Source organism: Chenopodium album, chromosome 19 (assembly GCF_948465745.1).
Source record: "Chenopodium album chromosome 19, dcCheAlbu1.1, whole genome shotgun sequence".
Taxonomy (NCBI): Eukaryota; Viridiplantae; Streptophyta; class Magnoliopsida; order Caryophyllales; family Amaranthaceae; genus Chenopodium; species Chenopodium album.
This window is the reverse complement of record NC_137852.1, coordinates 21,514,703-21,529,033: the sequence shown is the minus strand read 5'-3', so window position 1 is coordinate 21,529,033 and position 14,331 is coordinate 21,514,703. Positions and strand designations below refer to the sequence as shown.

The window sequence follows — 14,331 nt, the reverse complement described above, 5'->3', positions numbered from 1 at the left end:
CATTAAAAATCACGTGAAAAGCTCGTGATTGAACCCACATTTGCGCGCCCGCGAAGACATCACGCAGAGGTCGCGCAAATGCTACTGCCTCCAATCTGTTTTGGACTCCAATTTGTGCGCCTTCTGACAGAGCTGCGCGGCCGCGGAGGTCTGGGTAGTTGCAATTGGAGTTGCGCGGCTATGAGGTAAGTAATTTGGTGGTGATTTGGGTGGTTGTTGTTGATTGGAGGTGGTTATTGTTGGCGGTTTGGTTGGAGGTGGTGCGTGGGATTGCGTGACTGCTGTTGTTGTTGTTGCAGTTGCTGTTGTTGAGTGAGTGAGGGCTGCTGTTGGTGTTGGTTGCGGTGGTGTTGCGGGGTGAAGCAGGGGAGGTGCGAATTGGTGGTTGTGATGGCTGGTGGTGTGTTGTTGCTGTAGTTGCTGTTGGTGTTGTTTGTGTTGTGGCTGGTGGTATGTGGTGGTGAGTGGTGTTGCGTGGGTGTTGGTGTTATTGGCGTTGGCTGATGGTGTTGTGGTTGGGATGAAGCAGTGAGCAGCAGGGGAAGGTGAGTTGTGGAGCAGGGGAGTTGTGCTCGGGAGAAGGAGAGTTGGTGTGTGTGTGGTGTAGGATAAGAAGATGGGTGGTGTAGGATAAGAAGATGGGTGGTGTAGGTTAGGCTGGCAGCAGAATTAGGGAAGAGCAGCAGCTTGTGCATTTGCCTCGAACCTCCGACCTCCGAGCACGATCCTACACAACCAAATAAACATAAGGGAGAATCGGGACAAGGAATAAAATAAGATAAATAAAATAAATAAAAAAAGAAAATAGAAAAAGGACGAAATAAAATAAAACTAAGACAAATAAAATAAAATAAATAAAATAGAAATAAATAAAATAAAATAGGAAAATAGACTAAAACTAATAAAATAAAGAAAATAAACTAAAACACACCAAAATTACCAAAATAAACTAGAAACTTTATTAAAGAGAAAACAAGAGAATAAAAGGAAAAATAAGGGAAAATAAACACGAAAATAACCTAAATACTACCCCTACGAGTGACATAAATATCACTTATCAGTACAACACCAAGTTCATCAATGAACTTGCGAATCCAAACTACCTCCTTGGCTGCCTCAAATGCTGCCAAGTACTCGGCTTCAGTTGTAGAATCAGCGGTTGTGCTTTGTTTTGCACTCTTCCAACTAAACGCTCCTCCATTGAGACAAAATATGTATCCAAATTGTGACTTGAAGTCGTCTCTGTCTGTTTGGAAGCTTGCGTCGGTATATCCCTCAACATCCAATTCATCTTTACCGCCATAAACCAGGAATTTATCCTTATTCCTTTTCAGGTACTTCAGAATATTCTTGGCCGCAGTCCAATGCGCCTCTCCTGGGTCTAATTGGTATCGGCTTGTAGCACTCAAGGCATACGATACATCCGGTCTAGTACATATCATGGCATACATGACCGATCCAATAAGCGAAGCATATGGAACACGACTCATCCTTTCTCGCTCATCAGGTGTCTTTGGACACTACTTCTTTCTTAAGGTTATGCGATGTGACATGGGTAGGTGCCCTCTCTTGGCTCCTTCCATTTGGAATCGACCTAGTACCTTATCGATGTAAGTACTTTGACTTATTCCTATCATCCTTTTTGATCTATCCCTATAGATCTTGATGCCTAGTATGTACTGAGCCTCTCCCAAGTCTTTCATTGAAAAACATTTCCCGAGCCAAGCCTTTACAGACTCTAACAATGGAATGCTATTTCCAATGAGAAAAATGTAATCGACATATAAGACTACGAAGGCAATGTCACTTCCACTGACCTTCTTGTAGACACAAGACTCATCTGGATTCTTGATAAAACCAAACTTACTGATGGCTTCATCAAATCGCAGATTCCAACTTCTGCTTGCTTGTTTTAATCCGTAAATGGACTTCTTAAGCTTGCATACATTCTTAGGATTGTTCTGGTCGACAAAACCTTCAAGCTGTGTCATATACACAGTTTCTTCCAAAATTCCATTGAGGAAGGCGGTTTTGACGTCCATCTGCCATATTTCATAATAGAAATATGCAGCAATCGCTAGAAGAATTCGAACGGACTTAAGCATAGCAACTGGAGAAAAGGTTTCATCATAATCAACGCTGTGAATTTGCCTGTAACCTTTTGCTACCGGCCTTGCTTTGTAAATGAATAAATTTCCATATTTGTCGGTTTTCATCTTGAAAATCCATTTACATCCGATAGGTGTGTAACCTACGGGTAAATCAACCAAGTCCCATACTTGATTTTTAAACATGGAGTCCATTTTGGATTTCATGGCCTCTTTCCATTTTGCAGAGTCGGGGCTCGTTATAGCTTGCTTGTAGGTTGACGACTCATCTCCATCCACTACTAGGATGTCCTAATCTTCGGTTAATACAACACCGAGATATCTGTCAGGTTGAGATCTTGGCCGAGTTGACCTACGTAGGGTAATGGACTGAGCATTTGCATTGTTGGTTTGACTTTACATATTTTGACTTTGACCAATGTCAACAGATACTTTGTGAGCACTTTGATTGTCAACTTTTCCTTGTTGCTCTTCCTCTCGAACTTCGTCAAGTTCGATTTTCCTCCCACTTGGCATTTTGGAGAGATACTCCTTCTCCAAAAAGACACCATCACAAGCAACAAACACTTTGTTCTCGGATTTGTTGTAGAAGTAGTACCCTTTGGTTTCTTTTGGATAACCCACAAAGTAAACCTTGTCAGATTTCGGATGAAGTTTGTCAGAAATGAGTTTCTTGACATATGCTTCGCTTCCCCAAATCTTGAGAATAGACAACCTTGGCGGTTTATTTGTCCATAATTCATATGGAGTCTTTTCCACTGCCTTTGACGGAGCACGATTCAGTGTGAGTGCTGCAGTTAAAAGTTCATGTCCCTAGAAAGAGATTGGAAGTTCACTAAGACCCATAGTTGATTGGACCATGTCTAACAGGGTTCGATTCCTCCTTTAAGATACTCCATTCCATTATGGAGTTCCTGGAGGTGTCAACTCTGAAAATATTCCATGTTCTTTCAGATGGTTATCGAATTCTTGGCTCAAATATTCGCCACCTCGATCTGATCTAAGCGCTTTGATTTTCTTGCCGAATTGGTTTTCAACTTCGTTCTGAAATTCTTTGAATTTATCAAACGATTCAGATTTGTGCGACATTAGATAGACATAACCATATCTACTATAGTCGTCTTTGAAGGTTATGAAATACCGATAACCACTCCTTGCGGGTTTACTCATTGGCCCACATACATCGGTGTGTATTAGTCCCAACAAGCCACCGGCCCTTTCTCCTAACTTAGAGAATGGTTGCTTTATTATCTTGCCTAATAAACATCCTTCGCAATTCTCAAAGGATTCTAAATCAAATGAGTCAAGATTACCTTTTTGAAGAAGTTTATTGATGCGTTTGATGTTAATGTGCCAAGACGACAATGCCACAAGTAAGTTTGACTAGACGGTGTTGATGAGTGGTATTTATGCCACTCTCTTATCCTTTTCTTTAAGGATTTTCCCCTCGTTTAGCACTTGTTTGAGCCTTTTTCAAGCACTTTGTCTTAGTTTGCTTTGCCTTGTTCCTTTTTGTGTTTTCCCCTACTTTTCCTTTGTTTTGCTTTGCTTTGTCGCTTTCCCTCTCTTCCATACTTATGTTTGTGTATGAGTGTTTGAGTAGGTTGAATGGAGTGCTCGTGTGATCTTGCTCGAGGCTTAGTCCACCCTTTTGACTGCATTGGAATAGCAGAAGAGAGGAGCATGGATTTGGAAAAGAGCCCGGAGCTTTCATGAAGAGCGGCCGCTCACCGGAGAGGAGCGCCCGCTCCATTTACTCATCTTTTGCCCTGTTTTCCAAACTTATGGAGCGTCCGCTCCACCCATAGAGGAGCGTCCGCTCCACACCTGGAGCGTCCGCTCCTGTTTGGGAGAGCGCCCGCTCCAATAAGGCGGCTGTTTTGATTAATACCCTCTAGAGCGTCCGCTCCCCCTCGATGGAGCGGCCGCTCTCGTGGGTATTTCCGTGCATTTCTAATCTTCCTTTAGGGTAATGTGAGGGGCTTATAAATACCCCTAGGATTGTAATGAGATTTTTATGTACATTTTAGCCCTAATCTAGAGAGAAAAACTTCATTAGTTTAGAGAGAGAAAGCGAGGGTTTCACCATTGTTGAACTTGGATTTTGAAGAAGGAATTGATCATCTTTTCTATTGATTTACATCTTCAATCAATGAGAATCTCTAACTCTCTATCCTCTATTTTTATTGCTTTATTTTTATTATTGTTTTAGTTGTTGGTATTGCTTGTTAATCATGTTGATTCTTGGTTATTTGTTGATTAATCTTGTTATTATCATAAGTAGTGAGTAATTTCCCCATTAAGGGGATGGTTGTGGTGTAGTTGGATCTTGAGCATGTTATAGGTTTAGAGTTGCTTTATTTGTGATTAAAGTCTTTATATGCTTGATATTCTTTAATCTTCTTGCAAGTGCACATTGTTGGTTGATTAAAGGTGAATCTTTGCTATTAAGAAACAGAAGTTTACTCAGTTAAGGTTCATTACTATCGATAGTTCATTGATTGCACCTTCTAATATATGGTTCTAGTGTGGAAACATAGAGGCTATGTTAGGAGAAACTTAACCCCGGAAGGCGGTTAGATCGGGCTTTATTTCGATATTCTTGCATGTTTAGTTTACCATTATTTTGCTTCCGTGTTATTGCATGATCAAGAGGCGTCTACATCTACCCACTCCCCTTGGTGTTTAGTTATATTGATCTTTAATCCTTTTTAATCTTTAGTTTAATCTCTTAGTTATTCACACCTCTTGTCCCAAAATAGCTTAAGCCTTAAGTAGTGAATGCGGTGTTTGTGCATGTCTCCTTGTGGTTCGACCCCTCTATATGCCCTATACTCATATTAGGTTGGTAGAGCGTTATAAATTCATTTGATTTAGGTGTAGTCGTTCAACGACGCGATTATTCCCTTGTCAAATTGGCGCCCTTTCCAGGGAGACGACTTCCATTGCTTTTTCATTACTTTATTTGAGACTATCTCATTTCTTGTTTGCTAGTATTTGCTACTATTTGTTACTTTTCAGTGCTTACGTTCTCCTTAGCTTTGTTGTATGAACAGAGGACGAACCCGCTCAAGGTCTTTAATTCCCATCGATCCGGAGCTAGAAAGGTCTTTGTCCTTACTTCGAAGAGAAGCGGGAGCAAGGACTAGATATTCTCACACCCCGTCGAAACAAGGAGTAAGAGAATTGGAAGATACTCCACCATCTTCACCCTCAAGTGAAGACTTAGATAGTCCTAATTCACCATCAAGTTCGGGAATCAACCCCTTTTCAATCTTTAAGTCTGAAAGTGAAGAAGGTTCTAAAATGCGAGAAATACACCTTTGAGTCGTCTTGGGGCTCCCAAAGCCTTTAGAGCACAAAGAGGGATCCTAACTCCTACCACTCAAGCCAACAATTTCGAAATCAAGCCCAATTTGATTGCTTTGATAGAAAGGAAACCATTCTCGGGTGGAAAGTTTGAGAGTCCTCATGAACATATGAAAGAATTTGAGAAATATTGTGACAAGGTGAAAGTCCAATGGAGTGACTCAAGAATATATTCGCCTCAAGATGTTTCCATTTTGTCTAATTGGGAGAAGTTTAGAATGGCTAGAGAAGGAGGTGCCCCCTAACTCTCTCACAACATGGGATCAAGTAACTACGGATTTCTTGAGGAGATTCTACAACCATAGGAAGACCTGCGAGGCTCGGTCTTTGATCTAAGGCTTTCGCCAAAAGAGTGGTGAGTCTCTAAGTGCGGCATGGGATCGGTACAAAGAGGTTCAACGCCAATGCCCACACCACGGGATACCCAAGTATCAACTCATTCACACTTTTTATGGATGTCTCACACCTCAAGGGAGAACAAACCTAGACGCCGCGGCCGGCGGTCCAATCATGAACAAAGGAGAGGATGAAGTGGAGTGCATCATAGAGGAGGTCGCATAGCATTATGATGATTGGTATGAAGGAGAAAGGGAGGCTACTTCTAGTTTGGGTGTCTATGCATTAGAGCAAGCCAACGCAATCAACAACCTTTCTACCCAAATCTCCAAGATGACCAAGCAAATGGACGAGTTGATGAAAGAAAGGTCCAATCCTTATGGTAATACCTCCCCTTCAACCAAGGGAGGCAATGGTATGACCACTTCTTCCCCCTCTTCTAATAATAAAATGCCTTAAGGATGCATGTTTTGCCAATATTGTGAAACCTATGATCATGATACCTCCCATTGTGTGTATGCTTGTGAAGTTCAACCGCCTCCCAATGAACATGATGATAATGTGGAAGATGTCAATGCTATGAATTTTGCTCCTAGAATGGGGAATGTGGGGAACTTGAGGCCAAACTCCAATCAAATGGGGAATTGGAATCAAGGTGGAAACCGTGGTTGGAACCAAAGTGGTGCTGGTTATGATAACCAATACCATGGTGGGGGAGGCCCTTCCAATTTCAATGAAAGAGGCTACTCTAACCAAAGGGGGTATGGTAATCAAACCCAACAACCTAATTCCCGATACCATGACCATCAAAATCAAAATTTTGGTGATCAAGGTAACATGGGAAACAATCGACAAAGCAATGTTCCCAACCAAGGCACTGGAGGAAATAGGGGCCAATATGTTTCTAACTATGCCCAAACTAATAGGCCTCCGGGTTTCCATCAACCCCAACTTCCTCCTCCTCAACAATCTCTTCAACTTGAAGCCCCTCCAAATGATCCCGTGATGGCTAAGCTAGAGGCCATAATGAAAATGTATGAAGAGGATAACAGGAGGAATGAAGAGGATAGGAGGAGATATGAGGAGGATAAAAAGCGAGCCAATGCTCATATGAAAATGCTTGAAACCCAAATTGCTCAACTCACTTCTAATTCTTCTTCTTCTTCTTCTACTATCCTTAGTCAAGGAGTCAACCCAAAACCTTTGTATGCCATGACAACAAGGAGTGGGAAGGTAGTAGGGAGTGACCCCTTAGTTGAGGGGGAACCTCAAGATGAGGTAGAGGCTAGAGAGAGGGGATGAGAGAACCAAAGAGCCTTCTAATGTTGAGAAGGAGAAGGATGTTGAGGTGCAAAACGAGAAAGAAACCACCCCCTTGCCCCTAAATCTCCAACCTAGAGAGGAGAGATTACCTTTTCCCCAAAGATTTGTGAGAGCTAAGCTTGATGCTCAATTTAATTGGGAAGTTTTTGGATGTGATTAAGAATTTGCATGTTTCCCTTCCTTTTGTTGATGCCATGAAACAAATGCCCCATTACTTCAAGTTTTTGAAAGATCTTTTGAGTGGGAGAAGGGAGTATGAAACGGTTAGCTTGACCGCCAATTGTAGTGCAATTCTTTCCAACAACCTTCCCGCCAAGTTGAAGGATCCGGGTAGTTTTTCCATCCCTTGTGCTATTAATGGCATTGAATTTGATAAAGCTTTATGTTATTTAGGAGCAAGTGTGAGTCTAATGCCCTACTCAGTCTACCAAAACCTTAGTGTAGGAACCCTTTCCCCCACTAACATTACTCTCCAACTAGCGGACCGTTCCATTAAGTTCCCCATGGGTAAGGTTGAGGACATTTCCCTTAGGGTAGGAAAGTTCACATTCCCCGTGGATTTTTATGTGCTAGAGATGGATGAGGATGAGAGGATTCCTATAATTTTGGGTCGGCCATTTCTAGCTACTTCTAGAGCTATCATCGATGTGAAGGAGGGTAAGATATCTTTGAAAGTTGATAATGATTCCATTGAGTTTGATTTGAATAATGTCATGCAACAACCCTCCTCAAGTGATGAATGTTTCAGAATAGATGTTCTTGATACCATGCTTAATGAATTTTCTCGCTCCCACTTGCATGCTACTAATGATCCTCGTGAAAGTGTATTGTTGAATGAATCCATGATAGGTGCTCACAAGGACGACATACAATTTTATGAGGATTTGCTTGAGGAGAGCAAGAGTGAGGGCATGGAGGAAGAGGCTTTTCACATCCATGATCTATTTCAAGTTGAGGAAAAAGAAGAAAGCACCAATGGTAAGGGAGCACCAAAGGTAGACTTGAAACCTCTACCTTTGGGCTTGAGGTATGCATTTCTTGGTTCTAATGAGTCTTTCCCCGTAATTGTTAATTCCAACCTAACGGAGGAGCAAACCTCCCTCTTGATCAATGTTTTGAGAAAACACAAGAAAGCTTTGGGTTATACCATTGCTGACATCAAAGGTATAAGTCTTTCTTTATGCATGCACAAAATTGATCTAGAGGGAGATGCCAAACCCGTTAGGCAAAGGCAATGGAAGCTTAACCCTTCCATGCAAGAGGTTGTGCGGAAGGAAGTGGCTAAGCTTCTTTATGCGGGGATTATATACCCAATTGCTCATAGTGATTGGGTATCCCCCGTGAAAGTTGTGCCTAAGAAAGGGGACATTATGGTAGTGAAAAATGATCATGATTAACTAGTTCCCACTAGGCTTGTCACCGGTTGGCGCATGTGCATTGACTAACGCCAACTTAACACAAGTACATGCAAAGATCATTTTCCATTACCGTTCATTGATCAAATGTTGGAGAGGCTTACAAAGCATTCCTTCTATTGTTTCCTTGATGGTTACTCGGGATTTTTCCGAATTTCGATTGACCCCAAGTATCAAGAGAAGACGACTTTTACATGCCCCTATGGTACTTATGCGTATCGTAGGATGCCTTTCGGGCTTTGTAATGCTCCCGCAACATTCCAACATTGCATGATGTCTATTTTCAGCGATATGATTGAGGATGAAATAGAGGTCTTCATGGATGACTTCTCCGTTGGAGGAGCCACCTATGAAGATTGTCTATCTAATTTATCTCGTTGCTTAGAAAGATGTGAGAGGGCTAGCCTCGTATTGAATTGGGAAAAGCGCCATTTTATGGTAGAAAGTGGGATTGTTCTTGGGCACAAAATTTCCCATGCCGGCATTGAGGTTGATAGAGCCAAGGTAGAGGTCATTGAGAAACTTCCTCCCCCCACCAACGTGAGGGAAGTGAGATCCTTTCTTGGCCATACCGGGTTCTATCGGCGTTTTATAAAAGATTTTTCATTGATTGCAAAGCCTCTCACATCCCTATTGCAACAAGATAAAGAGTTTATATTTGATGTTGCTTGTCAAGAATCTTTTTGTAGGTTGAAAGAAGCCCTTTGCACCGCCCCTATTGTCCAAGGTCTGGATTGGTCTCTTCCATTTGAGCTCATGTGCGATGCAAGCGACGAGGCTATTGGTTCGGTTCTTGGGCAACGAAAGGATGGAAAACTTCATGTCACACATTATTTGTCCAAAACTATCAATGATTCCCAACAAAACTACACAACCACCGAGAAGGAGTTCTTAGCGCTTATTCACTCATTTGAGAAGTTTATAACCTACCTCATTGGTTCCAGGACAATTGTGTATACCGACCACTCGGCTCTCAAATATTTGATAGGGAAGAAGGAAGCTAAACCAAGGTTGTTGAGATGGGTTTTAGTTCTCCAAGACTATGAGTATGAAATGAGAGACAAGAAGGGAGCCGAAAATGTGGTGGCGGATCACCTTTCAAGGTTGGGCGGTGCAAGGTTCAAGGATGATGGTTTGCCAATAGAGGATGCTCTAAGGGATGATGTGCTATATGTTATTCAGGTGAAGTCTGCACCATGGTATGCGGATATTGTGAATTACTTGGCTTGTGGTGCCGTACCTCCGGATTTCACTTCACAACAACGTCGACGTCGAAAGCTCAAGCACGAGGCAAAGAGATATATTTGGGATGATCCGATTTTGTTGAAGAGAGGGGTTGATGGTTTGTTGAGGAGATGCTTCCCCAACGACGAAGTTCAAAGCGTTCTCCATATGTGCCACTCTTCTCCTTGTGGTGGGCATATGAGTGCTCAAAAGACCGCCTCAAAAGTTCTTCAATCTATGCTCTTTTGGCCTTCTCTATTCAAGGATGCTTGGATGTTTGTCAAGACTTGCGATAGATGTCAACGGGTTGGGAATATTTCTAGATGGGATGAAATGCCGCAAAACCCCATCCTTGAGCTTGAAGGTTTCGATGTTTCGGCTATAGACTTCATGGGCCCTTTTATCTCCTCAAATGGGAACAAGTATATCTTGGTTGTCGTTGACTACGTATCCAAATGGGCGGAGGCCGTAGCTTCTCCAACGAATGACTCAAAGGTGGTTGTCAACCTTTTCAAGAAAGTGATCTTCCCGAGATTCGGTGTTCCGAGAGCAATAATTAGTGATGGGGGGTCACATTTCAAGCACCACACCTTCATTCGACTACTTGATAAATATGGGGTGTCTCACAAGCGAGGGCTTGCTTACTACCCCCAAACGAGTGGTCAAGCGGAGGTCACCAATAAAGAGCTCAAGGTGATCTTGGAGAAGACGGTTGCTAGGACGAGGAAGGATTGGTCCTCTAAACTCATTGATTCTCTATGGGCTTATAGGACCGCCTTCAAGACGCCAATTGGGACCACCCCTTACAAGCTTGTATATGGGAAGAATTGTCATTTGCCCGTGGAGATGGAGCATCGTGCTCATTGGGCGATCAAGCAAATCAACTTGGATCTCCATAGTGCGGGGGAGCAAAGGCTTTTAGGGTTGCATGAGCTAGAGGAGTTGAGGATGAGTGCCTATGAGAATGCAAGTATGTATAAGGTAAGATCAAAAGCGTGGCACGACGCCCAAATCATCAAGAAGGATTTTGTTAAAGGGCAAAAGGTGCTCCTCTTCAACTCGAGGTTGAAGCTCTTTCCGGGCAAGCTCCGACCAAGATGGAGTGGGCCATACAATGTTACAGAGGTGTTCCCGTATGGTGCATATGAAATCTTCCAAGATAGCCACTCCCTTTCAAAGTCAACGGTCACCATCTCAAGCCATATTTTGAAGGATCCTCAAGTGATGAATTAGTTTCAGTTACTCTAAGTGATGTGCATCGTAAATTCAAACCTCCTTAATCAACTCGAGGAACGTCGAGGTAACGACGCTAACCAAAAGCGCTTCTGGGAGGCAACCTGAGTTTCTCGTTATTGTCTTTAGTTTAGTGTTTTGTGGATTTGGATTAATTTGGATATTTAGTTACTTGAATTGTTGTTATTTGATGTTGTAGGGTAGGAATGGAGCGGGAAATGCGACTAAGTGAAGAAAAAGAGCTCACATTCCAAGGATTCAAAGGGAAAAACCAGTTGAATGGTGTGTCCGCTCCCCCCCTGTGGCGCGCCCGCACCATTTTTGCAATCCTCCAGGTAAGTTTCAGGCTTATGAAGCGGTCGCTCCACTCACAAGGAGCGCCCGCTCCACATAGTGGAGCGTCTGCACCTTTAACATGCAAATAAGGGGGATTTCCAGCCTAATGGAGCATCCGCTCCACACATGGGGAGCGCCCGCTCCTACCAGAGCGAAGCGTCCGCTCCTCCATGTCGAGCGCCCGCTCCGTTCGATATTCCGGAAAAAAAAACGAGCTAAAAGCCCGATTTTTCCCCTTTCTTCTTCATTTTCCCCTCATTTCATGCTCTCACTAAAACCCTAAGAAATCCAATGCGCTCATTCCTCACAATTTCTCACTCAAAATTAGCCTCACACACAATCAAAATCACAAATTTGACTCCAAATTTCACCTCAAATTCAATTCTTCATCTTTTGGTGACGAGATCGGCAGATTTTCATCCGATTTGGGTCTTTGTTTCTTGAGTTTCTTTGAAGCAATTTGTTATGAATTTATTACTCTACTTCACTTAATTGTTGATTTTGTAAGTATAATTAGCCATTTTGTTTCTTAATTTGTGAATTGAAGACTCGAATTTTGTTGAATTTCATGACTACTTGTTCATTCATGTACTACTTGATTATGGTGATTGAATGGGTTGTAATTGAGTAGTATGTGTTTGAAATTGTCATGTTTGGGCTACAATGTTGTTTGGATGATGTATGTAGGTGATTGCACTTGCAAATTTTCATACTTGTATCATGGGTTAATTTTCGTTCATGCTAGCATAATACATGTTCATGCACTACAAGAAAAAGGGTAATTAGCGACGGCCAAAATAGTCGCAAATCCGTCGCAAAAATGGATTTGCGACGGATTTGCAACTACTTTGGTTAGTTGCCAAAGACCTCGTCGCAAATCTATTTTTGCAACTAATTTTTGAACAGTCGCAAATTTAGCGACGGATTTGCAACGCCTTTGCTACTGCCATTTAGCGACTAACTTTCAAATTTTTAGCAACTAAACTATTGTCCGTTGTAAAATATTTGCGACGGATTAGCAACTACGGAGACCAATGTTTCATGACTACTTTTGTGACGGATTAGCGACTACAAGACCAAGTTTTGCGACTACGCAAACTAGATTTATTGCGACAAATTTGCGACAACTGAGACTAATTTTTTTCGCGACGAATTAGCAACTACATATGAGACCAAACTTTTGCGACTACAAAACTAATTATTTGCGACAGATTAGTGACTATTGAAACTAATTATTTTGCAACTAAACTAACCAGTCTCTAAACCAAGTCTGCAGTCGCTAAATTTTTGTGACTGACTATCAATATTTGGAGACCATAATTTAGCGACGACCAATATCAATCCCAAATAAAAAAACGTACCCACACATTAATTCAAATAACCAAAATATCATCAATTTTATATCATTGTATTAAAAAACAATAATTCAACCCATATGACTAATTGTTTCAAAAAAACACTTAATTGCATCAGGAGAGCGGGTGACTGACGCAGGAGGCAAGGGATGCCCTCTCCTGCAATGTTTTGTGCATAGCTAATTTTTCCTTCTTCCAGGTAGCTTTTTCGATCTCATGATTTTTGACAAATTCCTTAGCATAATTTAAGCTTTATGTCGCTATTTCTTAGCTTTCTTCTACCTTGTATGGTTTTCTTCCGCCATCTTCTTTAATTCTTCAACTTTAGAGCTTAGTTGAGAAATCATGGAAGGATTGGAAGATTATGCACGAGGGTGAGAAGTAGAATCGCTCTTGTATTACATTTGTGAAGCACTCCCTAAACCGTAGACTTTTCTTTCTTTTGCCCACCTACAACCTCCAAGTAGACTTTGTCGGGGTTTATCTCAATTCCTTTGGTCTTATGTTCCTCAAGTTTTTCCCTGCATTAAGATATGTATTAGAAAACTATGGTCTCAATCGTTATAAATAAAAAAATAAAAAAAATAAAAAAACCGCAACACTTGTAGTAAAATAATTATTGAAAGCAATTATTAGTAAATATTTCGGCAGATTCTCCTTTGTAAATTGAACGATTCCCTCCAATAGAGTATGGCTTTAAAATAAACCTGTTTCAATTTACATTATGCCATACCACATTAACCATTTGATTAACGCCGGCCAATTATTTTCATCCTCCACCTCAATCAGACAAACAAACAAACAATCTACTTCCTCCGTTAATGGTTATTTGCAACAAAGGAATATTTTATATCTCACGAATAATACCCTTTCTTGCAAATAACCATTAACGGAGGAAGTATAATATTTCCGAACATTAACCACCATATATATTTTTTATAATCTTAGCAAAATATATAAGTATACTCATACCATGACTTGTTGAGATATGATATGGTTCATTTTCCTTGTCTTCTCTAATGTCATCGTCTACCAAGTCATATACATCTTTGGGTTTTATCTTTATATACATTTTATGCTTATCTACAAAAATAACATTATATATCCTCAAACTAAACTAATGAATAAAATTCTCTCTACTTGAGATAACAAGAAGCTCAAATTAAAAGATGATGATATATGAAGAAATAACCATAATTATCTTTTCCCATTCACAACAGAAAGTCAATGGAAAAAATAAGAGCAACAACTTCTTACTTATAAATATATTATGTCAAGTATTTGTGTCCCTCATGAACTCTTTTAATTCCTATTCTTCCGAGCTTTTCTCTAGTGAACAATCTGTTCCATGTAAGCTTTTTTTTTTCTAACCCTTTTATTCTCTACATCTAATTTGGTTAGGTTATAATCACAGGACTTGTATACTAGGAATTGGGTTAGCAACAAATTTTGTTCCTAAAATGCGAAACATCTGAATCCCTTAGTATAAATCATAGAGGATTTGACACCTCATTTTTTCTCCCTGTTTTTAAATTGCACCACATATGTCTGCTGTCTTTCTCTCTCGTCTATCTACTATCCCCCATTTTCTCAATGTGTTCAGTGTTTCCTCTGTTTCATCTGCCTGACCTA

The 14,331-nt window shown here is 41.0% G+C and overlaps 1 non-coding gene across 1 annotated transcript; it reads right to left on the bottom strand.

The window, feature by feature from the left end:
* Positions 1–5,793: 5,793 nt before the first annotated feature.
* LOC145596237 (small nucleolar RNA R71) lies at positions 5,794–5,899 on the bottom strand. The gene has a single exon (XR_014103101.1). It is a non-coding gene; the product is annotated as a small nucleolar RNA R71 (small nucleolar RNA).
* Positions 5,900–14,331: the final 8,432 nt, after the last annotated feature.